The following is a 21229-nucleotide window of genomic DNA, read 5'->3' on the forward strand; positions in this document are numbered from 1 at the left end:
AATGTATTTATGGGGTACAATGTGCTGATTTGTTGTTTGGCGGGCCCAGGCTGGATTCGAACCCACCACCTCAGGTGTATGTAGCTGTATGTGCCTTAGCCACTTGAGCCACAGATGCCAAGCCTACAATTTGCTGATTTCATATACAATTTGGAATGCTTACATTGTACTGGTTAATATGTGATCACACCTATGGTGCATATTGCAAGGGTGCATGTCGGATGTAGTAAGTATAGAGTATAAATGTCTTAACACAATAATTAAGTAAATGAGGTGAAGGATATAAGATCATAAACATTAAAGGGTGATATTTTAGAAATGGTAAGAGTCTGTTCTAGGGTTTTATTTTATTTTTCCCTTTTCAGGACTAGTGGCCTATGTATTTGAAGAGGATGATTAGACAGATAGGTAAATATTTGTAAAATTGATTTCCCCACATTTGGATAGTAGCACAAAACCTCGTTAACAAACTGAATAATATATTTACTTTCACTTTAATAGATTTGCTTTCAAAATATAAGTGAAGAAATTATTTCTGTAAAATCAAATAAAAAGTAAACTAACATATTAAATAAAGTATTTAGAGTTTAAAAATAGCACACAACAGTTTGCAATATAAAACCAGAAACTGAATATTCATTATTGCTAACTTCTTGGACATTTTTGAAATATAAAACCAGAAATTAAATATTCATGACTGCTGAGTGTAAATATGAGAACTACATTAGTGATGGAATGCTCTGATATAAAGATTTATAGAAACATGTTATCCATTTTTTTGCATAAATATGTATTCATGACAGGAATGTAAAATGTAGAAAAATGAAAGAAATTTTAATGACCTTTTGTATCACATTTCAAAAATATTTCTTATTAACATTTTCTATGCCATTATACAGCTTTTTTTCTGCCTATATACTTATGCATGTTGAAAAATAGAATTGTTGCTGTACAAATTCTTTCTGTTTTGTTTTTGCATTTGAAAACAGATAATAACCTTCCCATCAATAAAAATACACTTAAGCAAAGCATTGTTAGTTGCTAGATAATATTTCATTTTAAAATATGGCATAATTTAACTAGTTACCTATTACTCAACCTTTTTGTTTTAGGTTGCTCATTATTGTATGTTATAGAATATTGCAGCAAACCTCATGGTATGCCTAATATTGGTTTATGTATTTGCTTATTTATTTTCATTTCATCCTTCCCATATGGCAAGGCTTATATTAAGACTGGAGGTGAGTGCCCGTGTTTAAGAGTGGCTGTAGCCCTTGGGGAAGTTATATAAGCCTAGATGAGAATAGAGCATTATTAAGTTCATCAAATACAAATTATTTGGGACTCCAAAGAACGCTGACTTATTTACAAAATAGATTTTTAGTTTTAGATTGATGAGTTCAAGAAAATATTCCCACAAAGACTACTTTGTTTAAGGAAACTTTGGTATAGAGAATAGATTGTGGTTATCAAAGAAGGCCTCCATGTGTAGCAAAAAATGTTCTAAGAGTGGGCGATGCCTGTGGCTCAGTGAGCAGGGCGCCAGCCCCATATACCAAGGGTGGCGGGTTCAAACCAAGCCCTGGCCATACTAACAAAGAATAGCCGGGCATCGTGGGGGCGCCTGTAGTCCTAGCTACTTGGGAGGCTGAAGCAAGAGAATAGGCTAAGCCCAAAAGCTTGAGGTTGCTATGAGCTGTGACATCACAGCACTCTACCAAGGGAGACAAAGTGAGACTCTATCTCTAAAAAAAAAAAAAAAAAAAATGGTGCTAAGTCCTGGTACCATTTTATTCTCCACCATTTTCTTCATGTATTCTTAATTTCAGAGACACTATTCGCTTCATCTTTCCTAAGGACCATTCTTAATCATGGTTCAAAGTTAAGTATTTGGCCTTCTTTTTAAAATTTTACTATCACTTTCCTTATCTCTCTTTAATCAATTATCAATTCAAAAAATATTTACAGAATACTCACTATATCAAAACAATTGCATTTTTTTTTTTTTTAAGATGCTAGCAACAACCACTATTTAGTCAGTGCCTGCTACAGCCTTGGTTAGGTGTTATTATATAATCTTTGCGAGGTCTGACAACTAAGTTCCTGAACTCAGCCTAGAAAAAGTGCTAAATCACTCATTGCTGCATATTACCATGGTCACCTTCAAAGTATCCCCTTTGGGAAGCTCTGCACCAATGCCAGAGCCTAGTCCACTCTTCAAAGCAATTTTGGAACTCTTTGCCTAGAATGTCATCATATGGCACACAAAAGCATGCAACAATAGTGGACTCCACACAGGAAAAAGTGCCACATGTTAAAATGAATACAGCTGTGAGACGTTGATATATGGAGGTTATGAAACCTTACCAAGCCGTTTATACGGTGCTGCCAATGTCCGTGCACATGGCAAGTTCATGAACTTAATTGTCAGACCTTGCTCAACAACAGCTCTGATGATCATTACAGAAAATGAGTTCTAAAATTGCTTTGAAGGGTCGACTAGGTCCTGGTGTCAATGAACAGCTTCCCAAGGGGAGGACTTCAAAAGTGACCATAGTGATATTCATCAATGAGGTATAAAGCACGTCTTCTATTATGAGTTTGCAAAGTTGATGGTCAGACTTTCTACATTTTACTTGAAATATCAGTTCCTTCAATCCCACTGAAGCACTATTGTTTACCTATTTTAATCTGAATTTTGCAGATGAATATGTTGAGTGGCCAGTACGTGGTGGGCACTGTGCTAAATGAGCAAGTAACTTTATCTTCTTCAACTTGGAAAATGTCTCTGATTGCTTAATCCTGAAACCTGGAGACACTCATGCATTTAACAAATATTACCTTATACAATGTGACAGTCACCATTCTTTCTACTATGGTTACAGCAGTAAAGGAAATACAGAATACCCTTATAAACTTGTATTTCAGTAGAAAAAAAGGAATAAATAAATAAAGTAGCCCATATTGTAAAAAATGATGGTCATTTATGGGGAAAAAATAAAGCAAGGGAAATGGGATTTGGGGTATATGAATGCTGTTTCTAGTAGGATTATCAGAGAATGATTCACAAAGGTGAACTTTACCCACAGATGTGCAGAGGAGTCATGCGTACATGTCCCATGAGAGCATCACAGGTACGTGGGGTAGAAAGTGCAAATGCCCTGAGACAGAGCTGGAGTTAGAGAAATGTGTGTTGATAGAAAATTATGTCAGGGAGTCTGTGTAGAATCTGATCGTATAGATTGTTGTTGGAAATTACTGAGAGAATTACACCCACTTGCACTTCCCGACTTTTCTGAGAACATTCATTTTTTTCAACCTGTTAATTTCGTAGTTTAACATCTACTTTTACATAAAGTATAGTAATTCACAGATCCTTAAAATAGCAAAAGAAAAGAAAGGGTATTCTGAAGAAGAAGGTACTGCAGAAGAATAAGTGCTTAGAAATTAACTGCAACCTAAAGAAAAGAGGCCACTTTATTACTATGGATCATGACCATGGTGGTGGGCCAGATGAACATGAACCAGAACCTCACAAAGGTCTGACATTCTTTTCCATATCCACTACTTAAATGCAAAAGAAATAGGAAAACTCTGCAAAAATGGAGCTATCATACTTTGTTAGGTTTAACTAACAAAGTTAGGTGGAATATAAACAGGGAGAGCAATTTGGCAATATTAAGTATAGTTTAAGGTTCTCATGTTCTACAACCCATTTATAAGGAAAAAGAATCATATATGACCAGAATGGATGCACCAACATGCTCAAGGTTTGTTTTTATACCCCCAAACTGAAGCAATCTGAAGGAGCAAGAATAAATGAAATATGGCGTGCCATGTAATAGAATGCTGTTTAATTGTCCTATTATATAAAAGATTATATCAAATAGCCGGATTCACATGTCAGAATATGACCAAATATCAAAAAGGTAACGTTAACTGAAAAATTTGAAGATACATAGTGCCGTAAAAAGCAAATCAGATACAGAGAAAAAGTTCTATGTCTTGCTAAGAATTATATTTGTATTAGGAAAAAAATAAAGCATTCATGAGGATGATAAACTCTAGAAGATTACACTGGGGGACTGAACTATGCAATAATGTTCAATTTGTTCTTTTCCATAAAAACATTGTAAATATATATGGTAAAACAACAGATTTAAAGGATGGCCAGTAATAATCATTTTATTATTGCCTGTACCTTTTAATATATCTATACTATTTCATAATGTAAAAGAAAATTCAATAAACATACTGATTTGGTTTTGTCTAACCACTGTATTCAAATGTCTTATTTTCTCATTAAACTAGAGGAAAAGAGATAAAGGTATTTGGTCATTAAGAATGTATGCAGGATACTTCTTAGGATTTAAAATAGCTCAATATATATATAACAGGTAATTTTTTTAAATGTTAGTTTTGTGATGCGTACATTTAACCACAGACAGGTGTGTGTGACAAGCGTTATGTCTGCAAATAAAAGAAATGCTACATTTTATTTTAATTTTTTCTTATGCAAATAATTGTACATATTTATGGACCACATGTATTATTTGATACATGTATATAATGCATAAAGATCAAATCAGGATAATTAGGGTATCAATCACCTTAACATTTATCATTTGTTTCCTCCTCATAAAAAATTTTTCAGGCTAATTTCTTCAAGCATTTTGCTTGTACTCTCTTCTAGTATTTTAATAGTTTCATGTCTTCAGTTTAAATCTTTTACCCAGCGAGAATCAATTTTTGTTAATGGTGAAAGGTGGGGGTCCAGTTTCACTCTTCTACGGGACACTAGCCAGTTCATCCAGCACCATTTGTTAAATAGGGAGTCGTTCCCCCACTGAATGTTTTTGATAGGCTTATCAAAGATCAAATGAGGATAAGTGGCTGGGTTCATCTCTTGGTTCTCTATTCTGTTCCATAAATCTACCTCTCTGTTTCTGTGCCAGTACCATGCTGTTTTGATCACTATAGATTTATAGTATAGCCTGAAGTCTGGTAAAGTGATACCTCCTGATTTGTTTTACTTCTGAGTAATGTATTGGCTATTCGAGGTTTTTCTTATCTTGCTGAACATGAGAATGTATAACTTTTCTAGATGTGTCAAAGTTATTGTCAGTACTGCTAATTTTGGACATATTCTTATCCTGCTTGAATTTTACATTCCTCTTAATCTAATTTATATATATATATATTTAATTTAACTATGTCATTGTCTTAAGAAAAGGCAGTCTATATTTATTTTTATACATAATTTTGCCCAATAGTTTTCACAAGGTTGTACTTATGGCATATAATTAAAATATATATTAATATGGAATAAATGAATTTCATTTTATAGTACAAATGTTTGGAATAAAATGTTTTTGTCCATCTTTAAGAGAAAGAAAATAATGTTTACCTATAGACTTTGGTACAAAAAGGGCACAAGAGAGCTGAATCAGGCAAAGAGTTGGGCTCAAAAAATAATACAGAGCAGTTTAATGTTAGCAGTATATAAATAATTAAAAATGTAAAGTAGCCATATTACGAAGAATTCCTATGAGTCCTATGAGTCTCAAATTCTTCTGGTAAATGTCTTCTTGTATTACAGAATTTAAGTAGGATTTAATTGTTCTTGCTAAATGTAATGACGTTGTATTAATATGCAAAGAAATCACAATACACAGAGATGAGAGTGTGCCACTTGGCAAGTCCTAGCCAATGAGGTAAACAAGTCATAAAAACACTTGTCCATGTGGGTAAAGGGGCAGAAATTATAGAATTGTGTGTCATCATATGGTGACTGAGCTTTTCTTGAAGGAAGGAATGTTTGGCTTTATCATCCAGAGATTCCTAGTGGAAAAGTGTTAAGCAGTTTGTGATATAAGGACGACAGGGGTTATACTCAGTTTACTAGGTTATGTGGTTTTTTAAAATCTAGTCATGATTTTTTTTTTCAGTCTTGATGCATTCAGTGTGGAAAATATCAAATGTATTAATATGGAAATCGGTTGAGTTTTATGAATGTTAATTTATGTCCTTATTTTATTTTGTCTGATCCATTCTTTCCACGTCCATAGTTCTTTGCAGAAGCCATTTCAGCAAGGTTAAGAGACTTCTTATCTAAATACACCTTATTAATATATATATGGTGAAATCAGGATGGGAACAGAAGCCTATTCCACTCTCAATTTCATGTTCTTTCCACTGCTGCATCCTGCCTTCATGTTACATAATAGTAGAGCAGATTAATTTCTAATTGTGACACATGGACCAGCAAAAAGGCTTTATCAGGATTTGTTCATGTTAATTAGGCAGAAACAAAGTTAACGCAGCTTTGAGTAGCAAAGAACTTTCATTCAAATACATTTTACATCTGCAAACCAGATGTCCTATTCAAAAGTCTCAGACTACAGAAAATATTAAACTTTTCCCAAGGGTATAAAGACATGTGGTAAAATTAAATATTTTATATTCACAAATATAGACACTTTAAGCTATAGGGAGGCTCTACAAAGTAAAAATCTAGTCCTCATACACATTCCTGATATACCGAGTACTGTCTCCACTGTAGGAAGATTCAGAATGCTTTTTCCATGCATGTTACTACAAGTAACATGCCATGAGCAGGGGAATTTGGCCTTGCCCATCCATGAACCAGGGAGAATTGTTATTATCCTCATTTTACAATGGAGGAAACTGAGTCATGGAGAGTTTAGGTAACTTGTTCTAAATCACAGGGTAAATAAGTATAAGTTCCCTCATGTAAATGCAGAAATTCAGCCACTAAAGTTAGGCTCTTAATTATCATCAGGCTATGTCACTTCCACTGTAGAGAAATCTATCCTTAAGGACAAGTCTTTTTATGACATAAATTTGAATTTACTTTCTCTGCATTATTATCCACAACCAGAAAGTCCCTTTTGTCCTTACTTAGTAGCATAAGCTATGTCTTTGTCCCGTCAAATCTCATTTGAGATTTGACCCCCACTGTTGGAGGGGACCTAGTCAGAGGTGTTCGGGTCATGGAGGATGAATTCCTCATGAATGGTTTGGTGCCATCTTTGCTGTAATTAGTTTGGCAAGAAATTATTGTTAAAAAGAGCCGGCTACTTATTTCCCCACTCTTTCTTGCTTCCTTCCACTCATCGCATGATGCCCCTGCTCCTTTTCCTATTCCATCATGAATTTAGGCATGCAGATTCCCTCATCAGATGCAGATGCTGACGCCTCACTTCTTATACAGCCTGAAGCAACATAAACTCAAAAAAAGTCTTTGCTTTGTAGATTACCCAGTCTTAGGTATTACCGTATAGCAATACAAGATCATAAATGCAATTATATACGATTTTTAAAAAGGGATATCTTGACTCTTGTATGATAAATTTATCTGAGAAAGATGAAAAAAGTAGAAAAATCACTACCAAAAGTGGGAAAAAGGAGAATAATAAAAAAGAAGAAAGAACAAAAAGAGCTGAAAAAATGTAACAAAAATGGAGGAGCCTTCACTATTGAAGAAAGTAAAAATGAAAAAGAAATACAAACCCGCCAAAACACCTGCAAAACACCACCACCACATTAGCATAGTGACTCCTGCCTGTAATCCTAGCACTTAGGAGGCCAAGGCGGTCGGACTGCCTGAATTCATGGGTTTGAGGCTGAGGCAAGAAAATTACTTGAGCCCATGAGCTATGAGGCCATGGCACTCTAAGGGTGACAAAGTGAGACTCTGTCTCAAAAAAAAAAAAAAAAAAGAGAGAGAGATAAAGAGGAAAAAGTGATAAAAAAACTAAAAAGAAAATTGGGAAGAGGAGCAAAAAATGAAAACAATATATATTTATATAAATGTACCCACATACACACACATATATATATGGGGCGATGTAAACTATATATATATTGCAATATATTTCCCGGACACCAGGTGGCACTGTGATGTTAGCAGCCGGGAAGACACGGGTTTTTTGAAGTATATACAAAGAGAGCTGGAAGCCACTTTCTAGTTGCAGAGGAGATTGGGTCCTGTCTTCCTGACTCATTTTTCCTCCATCAGGGCTTTCTCACTTCCTCAGCATTCAGTCCTTACAGGACAGGGGTCCTAAGCTCTCACGAACTCCCTTAGGAGGCATGTCAAACAGTGCCCTCTGCCAACCAAGCGGCCTTCCTGGGGATGCAGGATCCACTCAGCTTCCCCGAAGGTGTTTGCTCAAGCTCAGCAAGCACGCCAGAGCAGGCCATGCGCTGGGATCCTGGGGACCGTTTCTTCAGCACGTCCTTCCCGCAGTGGCGGTGCCCTGCTAGTAGCCATTCCAATGAGAGGTCCATTCCGCCTGGTATTCAATCTCAGCCTCTAAATGCTGTTCAAATCCAATAACTTGTTTAAGCCTTCCAAGACAGCTCTAGCAAACCATTTGTCAGGCCTTTCCTGTCCCTAGTCCCCCGCATACGGCTGGCCACCCTACCCCTACCCTTATGCAAACATTTGACTTCTGTGCTGGTATTCCTCAGGTGGATCCTCAGGTGGAGACCTCCTTGCTGGCTCCTGAAGCAATCCACCATTGCTTCACTGTGCCCTCAGAGTTATGTCCCTGGGTACAGCCAGATGTGTACCAGTGATGCCCAGCCAGAGGTGGCTGGAGTTCTTGTTCCCGTCTCTCTCCACACGTGACTAGTGAGCAGCTGTTTCTAATCTGGCATCCTGGCCTGTGTTCTTTTAATAAGTATTACTGTGAATCAAATAATGAAATTATTATTTGTATTATTAAATGAGTTACAGAAATTTGTCTAGTCTTATACATATTAGATTCATTGGGTAATATGTATTAATTTGAGAATTTTCCTTTGCTTCTAAAGGCATTTTATTTATAGTTTTTTCCAAAGGCATTTTAAATGTTTGATTTGTTCAATTTAATTTCACATCATTAAATAAAAGAAAAAAGATTAGCAGGCCTAATTTGTTCACTTGTCACATTATTTGTACTAAGAAGTATAAGATCCTTCAGTTATACCACAACAGTTCCCATTACTGACCCTTTGTCCAGAGTTTGTCGAAAGCCAATACAAAAGGTCACTTGAATTAAAATAAAAAATGTATTTTCATTAAGGTCATTAAAAGCACTATTAAAAATATAATAATTATGGCCATATAAAAACTCAAAGAAATCTAGATGAAAAATACATTTTTCTGTAGTGAATTTCAGTTGCAATGGGAAATAATTTCACCCCAAGGGAGGTATTAAAGCAGAAATTTAAAAAATCTCCATGATCCGGGCTTTGATCTGCTACTTGTCAGATTAGATAATCAAGAAAAACAGTATTTGGGAGTAGTATAAAGAATTTCTAAGATAAATACTTGTCATTTCCCTTTTTTAGTCATCAAATAAACTAGACGTACATAGAAAGGGGGTAAACTACAATAGAAGCTTACTTCTTTCTCTTTCTAGAGGCAGTTGTGAGCAATCTATTATTAGTAAGACAAGTCTACCATCCTCAATTCATGGTTTCCAAGCTTGAGTCTAAGATGTTCATTCCTGTTTTTGCCCTGCTCCATCAGGAGAGAGAAGGCTGTGACTGAGAGAAAAAAGGAAAGTGAGACAGAGAGGGAGGGAGGGAGGGAGGGAGGAGGAGGAGGAGAGAGAGAGAGAGAGAGAGAGAGAGAGAGAGAAGGCATGTACCTCATTTTACTTCCTAATAACCTGTAACAAAGCTGTACATATTACTTGCACTAACATCAAAGTGCCTAAAACTTATAGATTTTGTAGGAAATGAATGTTGGATTGGTCAATTTTTTTGTTTGTTTTTTGTTTGTTTTTAGTGTGTCTGTTAAGTTACTTTTTTTTGAAAGTTTAAACTACAAATTTAACTTTGAATCGATACAAGGCTATTTATTGCATCAGTTTATTTTTTCGTATGAGACTTGTATCTTTTAAGAAATATTTTCATTTCATATGAGTTGTTAAATTTATTAGCATAAACCTATATATATTATTTTAATTGTCTTTTTTACTACTTGTAGAATTTTAATGATGTTCACCCTCTCTTTTTCCAAGCAGTCTGGCTATATTTCTATTAATTTCAAGAATTATCATTATTCCCTCAAGAATATTATTAAAAAGGCCCAAGGATTTTGAAAATTTTCCAATATTGCCTTGGTGCCCATAGCACAGTGGTTATGGTACCAGCTGCATACACCAAGGCTGGCGGGTTCAATCCCAGACCAGGCCTGCCAAACAACAATGACAACTACAACTAAAAAACAGCCGAGTGTTGTAGGGGGTGCCTACAGTCCCAGTTGTTTGGGAGGCTGAAGCAAGAGAATCACGTGAGCCCAAGAGTTTGGGGTTGCTGTGAGCTGTGATGCCACAGCACTCTACCCAGGACAACAGAGTGAGACACTGTCTGAAAATACATAAATAAATAAATAAAATGAAAATTTTCAAATATTAAACTATCTTACTTTGAAAATATAAGAGAAACCAAATATTAGTCGCCGTGACGATTAAAGCTTCCAGATATTTACTTGGTAACTTTTCATCTTATTTTTTCTTTGATCAAAGAGGAATGGAACTTTCATCTCATTCCTCAGTCATTCTAATTCACCTTCAAGAATAGCAACAATTTAGACCCTCAGTGTCTTTTAAACACGATGCTGGATTCTTTATTCTATATGTCACTTATGTTCTGAACAAGCACTGGGTGGCTCCATCCAACCCATATGAAATCTTTCTTCTGTTAGTCGTATCAGTTTATTTAGAGTGTAAGACCTGGCATAGCAGTCCTCCTGAGTGCTCTATATAACTGCTAATCTACCCAAATTACATTGCTCTCTCCCATTATCCTGCAGCATCTTTAAATGTATTGTGTACAGCCCACAAAAAAAAAAAAAAAATCAGGTATACATATAAATTGGTCTTTGCTTTGTATTTGAATTTTCTTTTTTAACACTTGTATAACAATATGTAAAGAATCTAGAGCTATGTTATATATTATTTTATTAACGTCATCAACTTTTGAAATATTTGTCTTGCTTATTGGGCATTCTGCTGAGAGATTCACTGGCATCTCATTTATCCCTGTTACTGTTTTGATCATTAGTCGTTACTATTTCTACTTTTCATATGAGAAAATAAGGATTTACAGGGTATTTACATTCTTCAGTGCCATCAAGATATAACACCAAGCTCCTACTTATATATTCTTGTTTTATTATGATGCCTCCTAATCAACAAAAAGAACAATTTTTAATTGTAGTAAAACTGCTGTCGTTGACCATCTCCTCACATTGCCAAAATATTAAGTAAAAAGCACAGACAGAATCCAAATAAAGAAATACGCCATCTGAACACTGAGAGGGGGCTCTCAACATTGTCAAGATTGTTGTACTGAAAAGGATGAAATTCAAATTTTAAATAAGCCCCTGACCTTCAGGGAAAAATGATCGTGGCTAAGGGAAAAAACAGAAACAGAGGTGCTAACACATCAACCTGAGTGAGAAAGAACGATGCTGTGATGTATTGTACTGCCATGGAGAGAGGGGCTAGACTGAGGACATTTTTAAGAAGACAGAATCACAAAAGCTTTGAAATCTTTTCATCAGTAGAAATTGAGAAAGAAAAGTCAACAATAATATCAAATTTCAATGTTGGGTGACAGAGCGGAGAGTGTGATAGTTCTGGTTACACATTCTGATGAGAGAAGTCACAGAATGAATTCAGTAACTTGAAATTAATGATTTGAAAAGTTCTAAATAACATTTCCATTTTCAATTAACTCGACTAAGGGGCAAATCTGTGCAAAATAGCAGACGTTTTTGCAGACTTTTTAATGCCAATGAGTGACACGGGCTCAACCGTGGGCCAAGTCACCCTATTCTCTAACACAAGAAAACAGTGAGACACTCTGAACTGTCCTCATTACGTCCCAAGTCACAGCTTTGACCTGCCCTCACTTTTTCATTTGCTGAATTTGCAAAGTGAGGCTATTTCGATGGGTGTTTTGTATTCCACTCTCCTATGTTAATTTAGCTTCATCATATTTTAAAACTTCTCCCTCCATTAAAAATTCTGTTATTCAAAGCTAAGAGCTGTTTGGTGATGTTAGGTCAATTTCTTTCAAATGACAGAATGTGGATGATTAAGGGGACAAGTGTGATGACAAATCCACAAAGAATTCTTGCGTAACATTCAGCACTTTTACAGAAAAGATAAATAGGACTGCAGATTGAGACTCACTGCACATTCCCCTGGGAAAACTTCCCTTCAATGGAATGTGTGTTTCCCCCCATGCCTCTGTTTAAATATTGACTATTCTGTGAATCTGTCTCTCTTTCTTACTCACTGAGGTAAAAACTACTTGAAGACAATGGACTCTGTCTGATTCATTTCACCACATCACTCAATGCATAGTGGGGATGCAATTAATTCTTTTTTTTCCATTCAATTACATTGAATTAGATTTTAATTTGAATAAACATGAGAACATATTGATGCAGGCCAGAGCTATGGTTGAATGGATGTGCAGAAATGATAGGATTTAGGTGAGAGACTTGAGAAATGGGCAAGAATACAAATCCAAAAATAACTTCAGAAGGGAGGGCTTCAACAGGACATGAAGCCCTTCGAACAATCATTAACCAGAAGTATTTGGGAAGCAATGCAATAGACTGGGGATTACAGCTAAACTCAGGACAAAATTAAGCAAGAATGTTCACAAATTCTTATGCAACTCAGAATAAGGATCAAACACAAAAATAAGTTGTTGGTTTTTTTTTCCCCCCCCTCAGGTCTTTTTTTTTTTTATATTGTTGGGGATTCATTGAGGGTACAATAAGCCAGGTTACACTGATTGCAATTGTTAGGTAAAGTCCCTCTTGCAATCATGTCTTGTCCCCATAAAGTGTGTCCCCACCCCCTCCCTCCGTCCCTCTTTCTGCTTTTCCTCCCCCCCATTATTGTCATTAATTGTCATTAATTGTACTCATATCAAGTTGTTTTTTTAACCCAAAATTTTCTGATGATTCTTACTGTTTTGCCAGGGGTTTGAAACACCTTGATACTTGTCCAGATAACTGGCTCATAAAACTCTGTAAAGCTTAGAACCCTTATTTAATTCTAATAGCAACAATATTTATACATAAAAATAACAGAAGCTCACTTAATCACTTAAAAGCTGGGAAGATGTAGAAAGGAAGCTGGATCAGCTCGCTGCAGTGTAGCTTTCTTGTCTGCCTTTTCCTCCAGTGCCGTTCCTGTTAATGAATGTGATTATAATACACAGGGAGCTTGTGCTGTCTACACTTCTTATCTCAAGATAATCTCACGTTCCATACTATGCCACAATAGGATATTCTCAAGAAATAACAAATTAAAGACATCTCTTCAAAGCTAACATAGTCCTGTTATTTTATTAGTAATTTCTAACTTACCAAACAATTCATCATTAGCCGGACCTCAGAACCTTAGATCTTTTCACCTCCCAAATCACCCATAATGATTATTCTTAGATAGATATTCTTATATATGTGTCTTAATTTTACCTTTTTTTTTTTTTTTTTTGGCCAGGAAACTAATGTACTTTTGATTTTCTTTCTACACTCCCAATTGCCTTTTTCTCAATATTTTTGTGATCTTCTTGGCTTTTTAATTCTTAGGTACTATAAATTTTTAAACTCAGTCTTTCCCTTCTTGCCTACTCTTTTTTTTGGGGGGGGGTAATACAAGGGTATCTATGTTTAGATTACATTATTTGCATTTGTAATTTAAAGTACGAAGTCTGAGTTGTAGTTTAGTCCTTCATCCAAGAAATGTCCTATGTACTCTGTTGTATCCTATAGGCAGAAATTTACTAATTCTTCTCCCCAACCCCAGCCCTGCTTCTTAAATTCGTGTTTTTCTTTCCTGTGCCTTCTAGTTGCTCTTTTTTTATCTTTCATCACATGCAGTTTCATTGCTTTAAATAACCACGTTTGTCATGATGTCCTTTAAGTTTGTAAAGCCCAGCAAATTTCTCTAATGAACTCCAGGCTGTGTAGAAAAATGACTTCGCTATATCTCTCCTGAGACTTCCCACAAAAGTACCATCATACTCCAACTGAGCTCTTGATCTTCTTTGTTCAAATGTCCTATGTAGATCCTTCCATGTCTCAGTTGATTGCAGCTTCATTTTTTTAGTAACTGTGGCCAAACACGTAGCCTTTGTGCTTGACCTCTTGTTGGTCTTCTACTCCATATCTATTCCTTTGGGAAGCCTCTGTCTGTTCTCATTTCAAATTATATTCATGACCGGATCATTTCTTACCATTTTCACTAATACCACACTGGTCCACGCTGTCGTCATCAATCTTCTGCTTACTGCACATTTTTCTCAGTTCTTGTTGCATTCAGTTTTGTCCCCCTATTTCTGTTCTCAATGTTAAAGCCACCGCAATCTCTTAAAGATGTAAATTGATTATAAAGCACTACTGCTCAAAACTATTATCTCTCTAGCTCCTGCAACACTTCCCTTGCATGGTCCAACTTCCAGTCATTTCACTGATGTCTTCTGTTTTCCCTTTGGCCCAGGAGCCTCTAATCATAGTTGCTTTCTTGATGTTTCGGGAAACTGCTAATAATATTCCTAAAATAATGATTTTGTTCTTCCTATTGCCTCTGCCAGAAATGCTCTTCCCTCAGATGTGTATTTGGCTGACTCCTTGACCTTCTTCAAATATTTGCAATAATTTCATCTTTTTAATGAGCCTCATCTGATTCCTCATGTGAGTTTCTCATTGATGCTTTAACCTATTACCACAAAATTAGTCACTTAAAAATGATTATATTATCTAATAGTTCTCTATGTCAGAAGTACAAGATATTTCTCACTGGTCTGAAAATCAAAGCGTGGGCAGAGCTTTATTCCTTTCTTCAAGCTCTAGATGATAATTCATTCTCTCATCTTTTCCAGCTTCTAGAGAGCCCTCTCTGATTCTTCCACACAGCTCTCTACTTTTCAGAACCAGTAACGAGCTGCTGAGCAAGCCTCAGCTCTTTCTCTCATCCAGCTGGAATACATTCTCCCCTTTTAAGAACCCATAGGATTAGATCATTCCCATCTAGAGAAACTAAGACAATTCCCCTAAATAGAGTACCTCAAAGTTAATCATATCTGTGGAGTGTAGTCTCTGTTACCATTAAAAGCTATATATCCAGAGGTCCCCTGAATTTAGACACACATCTTACAGGAACTGATACTCTGCCTCCCCTGTTTAATATGGCAACCACTCTGAAGGACCCCACCACCTCTGCCTCTTCTGCTTTCTCTTTCTGCTTTGCTAAGTGCCGCTTTTGTTACTTTTTAACCCATTACACACTGCTACTCTCCACTCTTGCTGTGCAAGGGCGGGAATCTTGGCTGGCTTTTCTTAGTGATGTATCCAAGTACCCTATACCTTGGCACCTGGTATGTTTTTTCCAAAAATATCACTGGGGGAATAAACTTCTTAAGGTAACTGATAGATAAAGTGATCATCTTACATTTTATTGACAGATGAATTTGCCAAAGGATCAATGCCATTCACACTTTCGTTATCCCCTGCCCTCTCTATGTGCAATTATTGATTTATTACACAAATAAAAGGTATGATTTGAACTGGGATTAAATCATAATACATTTTAATTTGTGGGCAATAGATTTGCTCTTGTATTTCCTGAATTAAAATAACACTTGAGTTTATTTATTCATTTATTTTTAACCAGCTGCTGCAGATACCTCTTTGTCAGTTAGACACTGACTGAGAAATGATAGAAAACCAATTAAGGTAGATAAGAAACGAGATACTCCTGTGCCCTGTGTAACCCATTCCGATTTCAAGTGATTGGTCACTTTTTTGAAGCTTCCCAGTGATTAAAAGTGAAGTTCTCAGCCATTGCCTAACTCCCACTTTGCTCAGGCTAGCACATCTGGATGGGGCATCCTCTCTGGTGAGTATGAAGTTAATGACCACTTAGAACGTTAGAGATGCTGTGCGGTTTTTCATCTTCTATGACACCTCCATTCTTGGAATTAAGGGCTGTAATATTAAGAAAATTCTTATTTCCCACTCCTTCTCTTCTCTTTCTCCTCATTCAGTTGTTTTCTTTTCCAGAAATACACATAAATCTTTCAAAACCTAAATAAAATTCAGTGCAAAACACTTTGGATTTTGATGTGTTCAGTTAAACAAGTACCTACTTATTTACACATCCAATTTCTGAACCATTTGTTTTTATTTTAAATATTATGACTTTTATGGTTAAAAAGTGTTTTATTTATACTATTTTGCATAACTTTTACATATTTTAGTGATGCTTATTTAAAAAGTATTAGTTATGCATTTTTTATAAGAAACTGATGTGTTATCAGTTGCCATGGCTGTAATTCATTAATCTGCTTTTACATCAATTACTTATTAATAGTTCAATAGATTTTTGTTTTATGCATTCTAAAATAAAAGATTCATAATACCTTTGTTTATGCATATGTGCTAACACTTTAAGCATATAATGCATTCTGAAGTTAAAGATTCATAATACCTTTCGATGACATTAATTTTCTATGATGTTCACACTTCTTTCACATAGCATCAGATATTTTTACGTAACAAGTTTTGAAGTTAACAACAATAGTGGGATTTGTATATTATACATCTTCCTTTATGTTTGGTTTCACTGAAATTTGTAAACACAAGACTCCTACTTATAAAAATGTATATAAACTATGTATTGAAAAATACTCCAATTTTAAGTCAGTGACCTATCTCTTTAGTCTAGCTTAAAGTTCTAACTAAAAGCAACTTTTGAAATTAATGGCTCTGCCACCGTCTTCTTAACCTTTTAAAGTTATTCTTCCCTAAGGGATAGAATATTATTTTACTGAGGAACTCTGCATAAGAGTGAAAGGTATAAATTTTTAGGTCCTGATCCTAATGTGGTCTAGGGTGAATAAATAGTTTTCTAGGGTGAGCTCCTGTGAGTCACATTAGATTTCTTCGTGCCATAGGTTACTACTTAACACTGAGAAAGAGGCAATTTATTAAGAGTAATGAGAGAAGTGTTCGTTTTGCTTCAGTTGGGTGACTACATTTTCTTTTCTTTTGTCTTCACTCCTCCTCCCCTTTTCTGTTCTGTAAAGACCAGTTAATACCTCTACTTTATTGTGTGATCAGATACATAAAGATCCTTTGGACAATATAACATTTGTCAAACAGGATGAAAATATATCCTACTTTGCAAAGTCTCATCATCCGAAAAGTATATTTCATTTTTATTTTATTTATTTCATTTTTCTTTTTGAGACAGAGTCTCACTTTGTCGTCCTTGGGAGAGTGCAGTGGCATCGTAACTCACAGCAACTTCAAACTCTTGGGCTCAAGCAATTCTCTTATCTCAGCCTCTCAAGTAGCTAAGATTACAGGCACCTGCTACAGTGCCCAGCTATTTTTAGAGACAGGGTCTTGCTCTTGCTCAGGCTAGTCTTGTGAGCTCAGGAAATCCACCTGCCTCGGCCTCCCAGAGTGCTGGGATTACAGGCGTGAGCCACCATGCCCGGCATATAACAAAAGTATGTTATTGCTCTGTCTGTGACATCTTTGAGTATCTGCTAAAAAGGGTTTCTTGTATATGACTAAAATCAAATTTATCTTCCAAATATTTTTTTGCTTATTTTAATGTAAAAACTCATGAGCATCTCTCTTAAATAATAGATTTACTAGCTAAGCTCACATCTTGTATTTTTCTGGTCATTGAATCAGTACCATCCGGTGTCTCATTGCTGCCCGTGCTCAGAGATGACACATTTCTATTACAATTATCTGTCTAACCAGATTATCTGTTTCTATGAACTTTCTCTCTGCCTATCAAAGTTTTTGTCCTTACAACTGCCATTAATAGTGATCCATTTAATTAATTCATCCACTTATTTATCATTTCTTGGCTTGCAAAAACCTAACAAACATGAGCTCCTCCAGGTTCTTAAAAACCTACTTACCAAACAAAATAGAACGAAGGTCTATGTTTCTTGTATGATGTTTCATTTGTCACACAATGTCACCAATATAACTGAATTTGTGAGAATAGATGTGGTACATAACCGTGAATGAGGAATGTGGGTCACATTGCTGTTTCACAAATGGTTATCAGCATAATCACAAAAACTATTAACCAATTGATGATTAACAGTTTCCCATTAAGGGTACACAAAAAGGTCATTATTTCAATATTCAGCTAGGCTCACTGACAGACTATTCATTGTTAAAATGACCACCTACATTATTTCAACTCTTAAGCTAAGTATGTGAGCAACCAACATAATCCAAAGTCATTTTCATAATAGTGTGATGTAACTTTTGCTGTGGGCATACAATGCTCTCTCCAACCATATAACCATTGCTGAATTACCATCAAATGTTCATATTATAATCTACATTCAAATTAGTCATAACTTCTGAAACATTCATGGCAAGTGCTTATTAATTACAAACACTTTATAAATGTGGATCCAGATTCATATCTTTAAATCTAAAGCCTAAAAAATTTTGAAATTTTTACCTGAATTATTTACCAAGGTTTATATAAAGTGTATAATATATTGATTTTCAGTAGTTACTTTAGATTGAACACTGTATGATTTATTTCACATATTTATGCCTATTCTTCTCTAAATATAATTAAATATCTATACTATGAACCTTTAATCCAAAAAATAAATCATTTAAAATTCATTTCACTATATGCTTATAAGAGATTTCTCTGTATACATTGAAGATAACAGTTAATTATCAACATTGCTAAGTCTTCCTTAAATTAGTTGTTGGAAGATATAACCTATCCCCAGACGCGTTTATAATTAGCTATAATTATATTATTAAGATTCATAGATTTATAATTTATTTACAACAACATAAAAATTACTAACCTGTCTCACTTTTGTTAGTTTAATGACAAGAATTCCGGAAAGGGATTTACAAAAATTTGGTCCATGAATTTGCTGCTATCTTTGCTATGTTCTGGTTATTGATGCAAAATTAGAGAATGTGAAATAATTTGCACTATGGATACTTTGTTTCTACATCATAAGTAATAAATCTTTCCTTTTTGGTGCTAAAATGACTTAATTAGAGGCATTAAGAACAAGGGCATGTTCATGCCTGGATACAACTGTCTCACTTCCTTCTGTATCCTTCTTTTAGTGCTCAATTTTCTAATGATGTTAAAACTTTGAAAGCTGTGGGCGGTGCCTGTGGCTCAAGGAGTAGGGCGCCGGTCCCATATGCCAGAGGTGGCGGGTTCAAACCTAGCCCTGGCCAAAAAAAAAAAAAAAAAAAAAAAAAACTTTGAAAGCTGTGATTTCCATATCTAGATTATGCATATTATGCCTATTTACTTTTATAAGAGATCTGAATAACCATTTTTGAAATAGTTTCATTCCTTGATACTTATGGCATGATTCTATCAGAATTTTGTTCCTGTTGTGTCCTATATACTTTCAAACAAGAACCAAATTATTCAGGCTGTACTACCATTTATGTTTCAGTTGCCTTAATTCCCCCCAAAAGTCTTTTCCTCATATTGTATTATCGTTTTCTATATTTTATATTTTCAAAATCTTCTAAGAGGTTAGAGACTTTAAAATAAACCTTGTCAATTTTCACTTTACCATGGCAAGCAGACTGAAATGTTCTATGAACAAGGTTGTGTTTTTTTCAATGTTTTCAAGTCTCAGAAATAAGGGAAAGTTAAGTTGTTGAGGTTATGTGACCTAAACGTTTTCATATTAAAAGGTCACTTTCAGATCTCGTGGGTAAAACACTTCTTAAATATATATTTATGATTTAAAAAAATACTGTTATTCTTCTTGGCTGGAAACACAGTACTGGTGCTCATGGAATTACTTAGGTGAATTTTGATGCTCTAAGGCAGGCGTCCTCAAACTGCGGCCCGCGGGCCACATGAAGCGGTGTGAATTGTATTTGTTCCCATTTTGTTTTTTACTTCGAAATAAGACATGTGCAGTGTGCATAGGAATTTGTTCATAGTTTTTTTTTTTTTAAACTATAGACAACAGTCTGAGGGATAGTGAATTGGCCCCCTGTTTCAAAGGTTTGAGGACGCCTGCTCTAAGGAATGGTAGAATTTTAAGTATGAACCATCAGCAGTTTAAATCATTTACTTATATTTACATGACAAAAAGCAGTCTGCCTTGTCATATTATGTTAGTGATCTTTCTTACTGAAAATCTCTTCTGTACTGAACCATAACTTTTCTAATATATATTCAAAGAACATTTGATCATTTACATTTTAATAACAGGAGTATTTGTTTGTATATCTCAGTTGTTTGTATATCTCAGTTAAATAAATTAGGACCTCCTTATTGATTAAGCCTACAACTATTGTTTTGAATTTGAGTTACAGTTTCATAATCCCTAAAGAAAAGAAATACTCTATAATTAGCATTTTCATTTATACATCTAAGCCTTTATTTTTTTAATTATTAAATGAATGCCCATGTGACTTAATGACTTAATATGTGCCTCTTTTGTAGAAATTTTAATAATTAATTTGAACCTCAATTTGTTGCACCACATATTTTTATAGTCTTAAGGTTGAAATAGAAACTCAAACCATGGGCAGCGCCTGTGGCTCAGTCGGTAGGGCGCCGGCCCCATATGCCGAGGGTGGCGGGTTCAAACCCTGCCCCGGCCAAACTGCAACCAAAAAATAGCCAGGCGTTGTGGCGGGCGCCTGTAGTCCCAGCTACTCGGGAGGCTGAGGCAAGAGAATCGCCTAAGCCCAGGAGTTGGAGGTTGCTGTGAGCTGTGTGATGCCATGGCCCTCTACCGAGGGTCATAAAGTGAGACTCTGTCTCTACAAAAAAAAAAAAAACAAACAAAAAAACTCAAACCATTACTTAAAAATAAAACAAAGCACATTAATTTCACAAGTATGAAAGGCAATGGTCATCTAGTGGGAATTTCTTTTTCCCACTCTATTGTACTTAGTGCAATGTTGATTTAGTAGAAGGATAAGGGCTATGATTTTATCTTATTTTTTTCTCTTCAGAAATATTGTATATTGATTTTTCTTAAATCACTAATTAGATCTCCTAAACAAACCATGATAGCAATATCTGTATTATTACCAGCTGAAGAAAAACTACAGAGAAATAAATGACTATGGTAACGTGCAGGACACTGTGAAGGGAAGATCTTACATTCATTGTCAAACCAA

The 21229-nt window shown here is 35.3% G+C and overlaps 1 protein-coding gene across 6 annotated transcripts in view; it reads left to right on the forward strand.

Annotated features, from left to right (window-relative positions):
• CDH18 (cadherin 18) overlaps positions 1 to 21229 on the forward strand; it is a 922309-nt gene that overhangs the window by 662669 nt on the left and 238411 nt on the right. The gene's annotated exons all lie outside the window — the stretch shown is intronic.

This window comes from Nycticebus coucang, chromosome 1 (genome assembly GCF_027406575.1).
Source record: "Nycticebus coucang isolate mNycCou1 chromosome 1, mNycCou1.pri, whole genome shotgun sequence".
Taxonomy (NCBI): Eukaryota; Metazoa; Chordata; class Mammalia; order Primates; family Lorisidae; genus Nycticebus; species Nycticebus coucang.